Genomic DNA, 9,834 nt, shown 5'->3' with positions numbered 1-9,834 from the left:
TAATTGTAAACAATATCAAATGGAAATTCCCTCACTCTCTCCACTTTCCCCTTTGAAACTCCACTCTCCATCATATTCCCTCCCCCTTTCAATCAGTCTCTCTTTTATTTGATGACATGATCTTTTCTTTCTTTTTTTTTTTAAATTTTTATTTATTTATTTATTTGAGAGCGACAGACACAGAGAGAAAGACAGATAGAGGAAGAGAGAGAGAATGGGCGCGCCAGGGCTTCCAGCCTCTGCAAACGAACTCCAGACGCGTGCGCCCCCTTGTGCATCTGGCTAACATGGGACCTGGGGAACCGAGCCTCGAACCGGGGTCCTTAGGCTTCACAGGCAAGCGCTTAACCGCTAAGCCATCTCTCCAGCCTGATCTTTTCTTTCTATAATGATGGTCTTGTGTAAGTAGTGTCAGGCACTGTGAGGTCATGGATATCCAGGCCATTTTGTGTCTGGAAGAGCACATTGTAAGGAGTCCTACCTCTCCCTTGGCTCTTACATTCTTTCTTCCACCTATTCCGCAATGGACCCTGAGTCATGGAAGGTGTGATTGAGATTTTTCAGCAATGAGCACTCCTCTGTCACTTCTCAGCACCATGGTGCCCTCTGAGTCATATCAAGGTCACTGCCATCCAAACAGAGAAGGATCTCTAACCAAAAGTGAGAGTAGCATTAACATATTGGTATGAACTTTAAGAGAAGTGCTTACTGGGAAGTTTGATGAGCATAATACAAACATTTAGTCAGACATCAGCAGACATTATACACATAGGGCTCATGACTACAACTGTTGTAGTGTTTCAGTATCAGGGTTGTATTACCTCCAATGGAGCAGGCCTCCAGTAAAACTAGAGGGCCATTGGTTTTCCCCATAACAGACTTGCCACTATTTCACCTGTTGGCTCATTTGGCCTGGGAGGCCAAATATAAGGCTTGTAGTGTCCACTGTTGGGTATCTTCACTGGTGATCTCTCTCTCTCCCATTGAACTGCATGCAGCATGGCTTTTTCCAGCTTTCTGTCCACTGCTCTACATGGAGGAGGTTTTCAGCTCACTTCCAGCAGTGTTCCTCAGTGACCTTGCAGCCCAAGTATGTGGAGTCTTCAGAAATAAGTTCTTACCATCTATTCTTGGTGGGAAGCCAAGGGCCTCGGCAATTGCCTGTCATGTTTTGGGGGCATCAGGGACCTCCCTGGCCAACAACTCACTGAAAGGTATCTCATCCCTGGCACTGAAAATTTTCTAGTAACAGTTTATGGCCCCTGTGTGTTCCATTGTCCAAAAAAGTAGGTTTCCATATTAATTATTTATATCCTCTTAGATTTTGATTAGCCCTCACTTCCTCCACCTTTCCTTTACTCAATCTCTTCCCCTAACCTCACTTAGGCCTTTTCACCCCCATTAATCTGTTCTTCTACTTACATATATACAATACCATCCTATTAAGTTCCCCCTCCCTTTCTATTACCTTTATATCTCCTTTATAGCTTATTGGCCTATGCTACTGAGTTTTCTTCCTACTCGCACAGAAGTTCAGTCATTTGAAGCTAGGATCCACATATGAGAGAGAGCATGTGACGTTTGGCTTTCTCTCCTGGGTTCCCTCACTTAGTATAATCCTTTCCAAAAACACATATTTTTAAGGCTATATGAGGTTAACTCATTTGAAACAGATAGAAAAATGACATTTCAACATAAATGTATTTAAATATAATAAATAAAATTTTAAATATATATGTATATTTCTATTCATAATGTCATATATAATATTTTCTACTGACTTATATGTTAAATCCACATTTTGAAGACCAAATATCAGTATTAATCTATAAATTATAGGAGTGTATATAGGCCATTAAAACTATTTAAAATCTGCAATGTAGTTTAAATTATTTCATATCCTACATTTAGTATTTTAGGAAAAATTTTACTGACACTCAAAAATACCATAATGAAATAAAATTGTTAACTTAGTACAATATTTATAATCACATAATAGTACTCTATAATAAGGAATTTCCATCAGATTTTAACCACACAGTTAAATTGAGGGAAAGAAAAAAAAAACTAAGGAAAAAGAGAAAACTACTCTTCAATGTTCCTACAATGCTGGGACAAATCTCTAGTGGGTTGTAGGGAAAGCTGATTGTTTTACATTTTTCTAGTAGGAAGTAAGAGCAAGCAGTTTAAATCCTTGGAAATTCTAATGTCTTAGCATCTTGGGAATTCACTGGAATTATTTTATTGAGCTATATAAACTCCAACACAGAATTGAGAATGGAAGGTCCAACACTTCACCACAAATAGTGGAATATATGATGTTCTCACACAGACAAAAGAACCGAACATGCTTGGGTATATGGCTCTGTCAAGAAAACAGCTATACTTGTTTGTTTTTTAAACAAATATCATTCTAACTTTTTTATATTTTCATATGCCTAATTTATGAAATTTGTGAATTTAAGAATTTGGTAAGAAGAAAGAAGTTTATCAGGAATAGTATTTATCATTAAATAAGATTAGATAAGCAAGTTAAAGCAGATACATTCATGAGGTGATTTCTACCTTACAATGCTCAGATAATTTTATTCTAATAATAAAGAGGCCATTTAAAATACCTCTTCAGAATAACTAATGTAAGAACTGAAACTGGAGTAAGGAAACAAAACTCCCCAAAATATATTCTAACACACACATTAATGTAGTATCTAACATAATTTAGAGAAAAAGCTGACAGGAATTTATGTGCAAACAAAGCTCTGTAATTTGTTGCACAAAACATGTCAAAGCAAAGATTGTGCATTTGGAAACAGGTGGATGCTGTTCTATGAAGTGACATATTTTTCCTAAAAAATGTATAAATTATAGCAATAATTTTCACATCAGTCCTGGATTTTTTGAACTATTTGAGCAATTTTTACAAAAGAGTATTTATGTGTCTATTAATTTAAAATGGGCCAAGAATAATTATTTTGCCAAGTAAATTGAGACTAAGCTCTAGCTAAAAGAAAAAAAAAAGGCTTTTGCCACATACACACATCATATATATATATATATATATATATATATATATATATATGGCATATCTATTCATGAATCCATTGTACCTTTGAATGTAATATAAAAGCTGGGATGGATAACAAATTTCCAAGAACATTTTGCTCATGCCATCACTAAACTATAAGAACTGTGTGTTAGATTAGAAGAAGCAATATAATTTTCATTTTCTTATGGTATACTATTATTCCCAGTTGAAACTTTTTATAGATCATAAGACTTAATGTATAACTTTCAAGAATAAATTAATATAATAAAATTTAGCCTTTTAGCAATCTTTTTACCATTAAGTTCAAGTCCCAGCTGCTAAATCCTATAGTTACTTTATCATAATAAAAGCTTGGCAATATATATTATTATTTATAATAATATATATATATTATTATTATTTATATATATATTATATAATATATATTATATATATTATGAGTTAAGAAAACAAAATTTCATTCAGTCTAAAGATCATTCTGTTTTGGATAAAATAAGAATTAGTGCTTGATACCTGTACATATAATTCATTATCCCTTTTTTCATGTGGTTAAGAAGTATGAAAATGACAGCTAGCTTTATTTTTTACAAAACAAGGACAGAGCATAGATAGGCATTATTTCAAAGGTGACTTTTTATATTATAGAAGCCCTAGTGGAATATTTGCTGTGTCCCATATATCACTGTAATTAATAATACTTGTTCCTTCAGGGAAATTCAAAATAAGATAGTATTTTTCATGCTTGCTTCAAGAAGCAGAAACATTTCCTTAATAACTTATAAAAATGACCCTAACAACCTCATCCTTTATTCAAGGACACTAGTGAGAATCAGTGTTGAAAGTCAGGACTGTGCCCAAGATTTATCAGAGTGTCTATTCATATTGCACAAAATTACATCTCATTCTCTCCCACCACAATTAATCCCAACTAGGAATGTAGACAATTCTTTGAATGACAGGACTGGAATTATAATTTTGAAACATTTGAAAGCATTATTATTATATTTATTTTTTTACCTATTGGAAAGTATAATGAGAATCCTTGCCATACAGAACAGTTCATATATATGAAACATAGAAGAAATGAATTAAAACTCCTAGATGTATTTTTGATATTTCTATCTACTTCATCTGTACCTACTGCTAATTATATGTCTTTGATTTGGGATCACACTCTAGTGGAAGAGACTTCGGGCACATTGTAAGGGATACTTTCTCTTGAACTATTTCTGTATAAATTAGGAAACTCTGACAACACCAAGGAAAGAAGAACATTCAATGTAGGGATGGTGTCCCCTATGACCTGCCCTACTAGAACGAATACTGACACTGAATTAGTGGGAAGACAGGATACACATTAACCCTAAATTTAATCATTCCTAGACATTTTCAAAAAGCAGGTAGCTTCTAGGTACAGTCCTTTAGATTATTAAATCCAACCAACAAGAAGCAATTGTTGTAATGTGGACCACCAACTATGATTGACATAATCAACAGTGATAATTTCCAATAATTATGTATTCTTTTCTGTCTTTAGCAACATGGATTGTTTTATGTGTACTTTTCACTGACATTTCAGAAGGTATGGATTAAGTGAATGTATCAGTTAATTTGTTGTAAATAACTGACCAGAAGCAGCGTATTAGAGGAAAAAGACTTATTTCAGCTTATGGGACTACAGTTTCGGAGTACAGAGTTCACCATGACAGTAGGCTGTAACATTTCAAAGCCTACCCCTAGAACATACTGCCTCTTGCATGGCTTCATCTCCTAAATTCCTACAATCTTCCAGAATGGTACCCCCAACTAAGTTTAACTGTTCAAACACATGAGCCTATGATGGGGGAGTATTTTGCATTCAAACCATCACAATAACCTGGATTATTTAAAAAGAAATAACAAATTCCTTCAGACAAATGTGGTTAATTTATTATAATGGTAACATCAAGTAATTTAAAACCTTACAAACAGCTTTAATTTATGGCACTTTACATTAACTTACTTGGCAGCAATATGTAAGCAATATAATTAAAAAGTTAGAAATATTTATATTGAACCAAATGAACTCTTCCTATCACAAGTGCTAACAATGGTACAGTTCTAGGAAGTAAATTTTTCAAAATTAAAACTCAAGGGAGCAATTATATTTCTATAGTCATTCTAGTCTTACAAGTTTAGAAAAATGAGTTTAATAATGGGTGCATGGGAAAATGAATTGCAATGAAATAGTGAAATACATCAACAAGAACAATTTGGAGCCGGGCGTGGTGGCGCACGCCTTTAATCCCAGCATTCAGGAGGCAGAGGTAGGAGGATCGCCGTGAGTTCGAGGCCACCCTGAGACTACATAGTTAATTCCAGGTCAGCCTGAGCTAGAGTGAGACTCTACCTTGAAAAACCAAAAAAAAAAAAAAAAAAGAACAATTTGGATTTAAAACAAAAAAAAATTTAAGTCTTCCTCTGGTAGCCACAAAGTTTGCATATCAACATATTTCAAATGGGCTTCTTCTGGCTGGATAACATACGTAGGTTGTGGTTTGAATGTAAAACATCCCCCATGACCTCATGCATTTGTGATTAAGCCTCATACTTATTCCCAGGAATGGAGCCTTTGGGAGGTACAGCCTTGTTGAGGAAGTGTGTCATTTGGTAAAGACCTTAATGACCTCTCATTAGCTTGTATAATTTATGTCTTCATTATGAACTGTCTGTTATCATAATAAATAACCTGCTTTTGTAAGGTTGTATCCTTATATAGCCTAAAGCTGCTTGCTGGTTATCCTCCTTTTTCACACCCTGAGTGCTGGAATTGCAGGCTCATGCTACCTTACCTAACAGAGGGCCTTTTGGATCTAATATAACTCTTTCTCTTGCAAAGTACTGAACTTGGTGTTAACATGGTCAAACTCACTTTCATATGCTTACTTTTTATATTATATTACCTTTACACTTGTCTACATTGCTTTTTGGTGCTAAAGCATCAAGCACAGGGTCTTCTATAAGTTTTGCACTACCAGGTTACATATTCAGCCCTTGCTTTTGGAGACAGTCTAAACACGTAGCTCAGGATGACCTTGAAACCTATTCAGCTCAACATGGTCTTGAACCTGAGCTATTCCTGCCTCTAACTTCCTAGGTTTTCATTTCAGATATGTGTCTTTCTTTTCTACCTTCTAGTTGGGCTACATTTAAATTCATTAATTTATTAACATGGTTTGTATTCATATGAAATTATGATATTTAAATTTCTTAATTCATCTTTCAATTATATCCTTCTATATTTTTAGCTCTTTGTCTCAAGTGTTATGTCATAAACCTTAAATTAGATACATCTTAGAATAAAAATTATATTGTGCCCTTTCACAAAAATTTCATTCCCCATTTTCACATGTTTCACAAATATACATTTCCCCTTTTATTATTAGAATATATTAATTATATTAATAGTTTCATTCAGAAAATTTCAAGTTAGAGCATGATGTATTATAGACACATAATAACATTTATCCAGTCATTACCTTTCTTTCCCTTTCCTACAGATCTCCTTTCCAAATAGTTTACCTTTCATGTCTTGCTTTTAAAAGTTGGGTTGTCCATATGAGATGTGACATGATATTTTTCTCTTTTTAGCAAATATTGGTATTTATTGTTTATTTATTTATTTGAGCAGAGATAGAGCAAGTGAGCACGACAGAGCACATCTGCCTTATGTAGGTACTGGGTAATTGAACGTGAGTCATCAGGCTTTGCAAGCAAGCTCCTTTAACCACTAAGCCATCTCTCTAGCCGGATAGTTGTCTTTTTTTAATCTTGCTCATTTTGCTTAACATGGTGATCTCTAGTTCCATTCCATTTTCATGCGAATAATGCTTTAATAAACATGTCAGCATTTCTATACTGAGTTAGTTGTGTGTGTGTGTGTGTGTGTGTGTGTGTGTGTGTGTGTGTATGCACAGAAGTAGAAGAGGTGAAGCGCATTAGATCTATGTTTAATGCTTCCCTCATCCAAATTTATTTCCATCATGATAACAATTCTGACAGGAATAAAATGGAATGCCAGTGGCATTTTGATTTCCATTGCTTTGGTAACTGTGAAGTTCTACAAATATATATGGCTGTAAGATTTATTCTCATTCTTAAGGTTGCACATTACTTGTGTAGCTTTTTTTGTGTGCTGTAGAAGTTTATAAGTTCATACCTTGTCATTTGTCAATTTTTAAATTTATTCCTGAGTTATCAGAGTCCTATTCAAAAAATCATTTTTTTGTGATGCTATGATGAACTATTTTCTCTAAGTTTCCCTTTAGTAGTTCAAAGTTTATCTTCTTACATTAAGGACTTTAATCAAGTTTGAATAGATATTTTGTTGTTGTTGTTTTGGTACAATACATAAGACAAAGGAGTAGTTTGATTGCTTATATGTGGACATCCAGGTTCAATAAGGCCATTCATTGAATTGCTATCTTTCTTCAAACATAAAGTTTGGGCACCTTTATTGAGATTCAGACTGAAGAAGCTCTGTGACCAGCTTGTGTAATCAGAACTGAGAAAATGATCAGTCAAATAACATCTTGACTACAACTATTTAATTACATAAATTGTCCTCTGTCTTTAGAATTATAGGTATATTGTGAACCAAAATCTATTTAAGCTAGCAAACAGTTTTAATTCATAATATCATTTACTTATAAACCAGTTTGATACCATGTAAGCTAGAAAAAATAAGCATGTATAGATAATATATGTTCTTAAGAATATCAAATATAACATAAAGGTAAATTTTAATGCAAATATTTTACAGTTTTTAATGTAGATTGATTACTTGTTACTTTTCGTGTTAGAGTGTTGATCTGTTTTTTTCATAGCTTTAAGCAATCTTTAACCCAAAATCTGTACTTCCAAAGATATAACTCTTAATATAAGACAAATAGACTTTCTGTCTCAAAGACAGAACCTAACCTGATCACTGATAAGATCTAAATAGACAGATGGGAACCAACAGCTTGGCTTTAAAATGACTTCTTCTTTCAGTTTAAATTGGACAAGATAAGAACATTGAAAAACATGTTTTTGAAAGAGGAGAGCACAGGTAGACAGGCAATAATTTTACTAGTTAAAAACATAAGAGCTCAGTTGTTATTTTCAGGCTTAAAAACACATGGCATCTTCATAATACAAACAATAAGTTGGCCTAGATTCTGAATGCCACCATTTCTTAGGAATGTGTGTCCTCTAATTTTCATTGTAGAAAAGAAATTTAGCATGAAGATTTCTGGGAAACATAGATATCAATCATTTGCATATGTCACAACATTAATAAATGGTTTCATTTATTATCTATACATTAATAATATTTATGAAAACAAATCATAACAATTAGTATAAAAAGTAATTTTAATATACATTATTACTTAGAGACATTTTGATTAATATAAAGCATTTTTATGTTTACTATTATCATTATTATTATTATTTACAAGATGTCTTATATGGATACATCATGTGTGGTACCCTCTTTTCCCTTGTCCCTACCCCCATTCCACTGGAGATCCTCCTCAGTAGGGTTGCAGGTATTCCCCATGGGGTTGTAGTTTATATGTTGTGGGAGCAGTAGTCAATTATTTGGGAGGGGGGAGGAAATGCCTCTGGGCATGAAGTCTCAAGTTTTAGCTTTTACCATCTTTCTGCCCCTCTTCTGCAAAATTCCCTGAGCTGTGGTGAGTGAGTTATAGTCTACTTCAGGGATGAGCTCTTAGGAGCCTCTGGATCTCTGCTCTGGCTGGTGTTTAATATCCTCAGTGTTGGTCTTCTACACCCTGGAGCTTATTGTCAGGAACAGCATGGAAGCAGTCTCCTCATGTTTCTGTGGATTCAGCTGTGGCTCTTTGGAAGTACAAGGGGTAGTTTATCTCCTCCCATCTTTCTACCTCTGAAAAGAACAGATTCTCCAATGGAGAGTGAAGTTAGCATAGTTTAAATGGGATAACCTTTATTAATTTAGGGAGAATTTGATGTATATAACCCCCTTTGTAGTCAAAGATGAGTGAGAGATTGTCACTGAAGAATATCATCTTTATCTCCATAGGATCTGGTTCTTATCTGGTTCCCAAATCAAGATATGGCATGTTCCTTTACACTGAGTGGATCTCTTAGCCAATCAAAAAGCTATTGGTTACCCACTGATGTGGTGTGCCTCTATTACACTGGAATTTACATGTGTCAGGGTGTTTGTTTCTGAGTAGTTTAGACCTCTGGTTGCTCAGACCATTGTTGGACATTCTCCCTCAGAAGTTCATGTAGTACTTTCCAGCACTAGAGAGGCTAACTATCTGGGGACTGGCTATCTTCTCAATTCCAGCCATGTTTCTTTGTGTCAGCAGCATATGGTGTCTTCAGCAATAGGGTCTTAGATTTTGACTCGGCAAGTAATCAAGTGCTTTGACAGAAAGCTGTCTTGATTTGGAGACCTCATAAGTCTCTCTGATCAATAGCTCAATGTGGGTAACAAACAGTCTCTGGTACTGGGAGATACGGATGATCAGAGACAGACAAAAAAAAAATCTTTTAAGCTTAGGCTTCATCCCACCTTCACCAGAGCCCTACTTTTCAGGGGCTACCCCATACTTGTTTCAAGGATTCTATCTTTAGGCTATCTCCAAGGATAAAGGTTTCTATGGTATCAGCTCATTTGGGATTTAATTTTTTGTTTGTTTCCCCTCCCTTCCCCCAAACTCTTCCATCCCTATTGTCTGAGCCTCTGAGTTCTGGTTAGTTGGATCTTTCCTTCT

The sequence above is a fragment of the Jaculus jaculus genome, chromosome 8 (genome assembly GCF_020740685.1).
Source record: "Jaculus jaculus isolate mJacJac1 chromosome 8, mJacJac1.mat.Y.cur, whole genome shotgun sequence".
Classification (NCBI taxonomy): Eukaryota; Metazoa; Chordata; class Mammalia; order Rodentia; family Dipodidae; genus Jaculus; species Jaculus jaculus.
The sequence above is the reverse complement of the archived record's forward strand: the minus strand, read 5'-3'. Positions refer to the sequence as shown.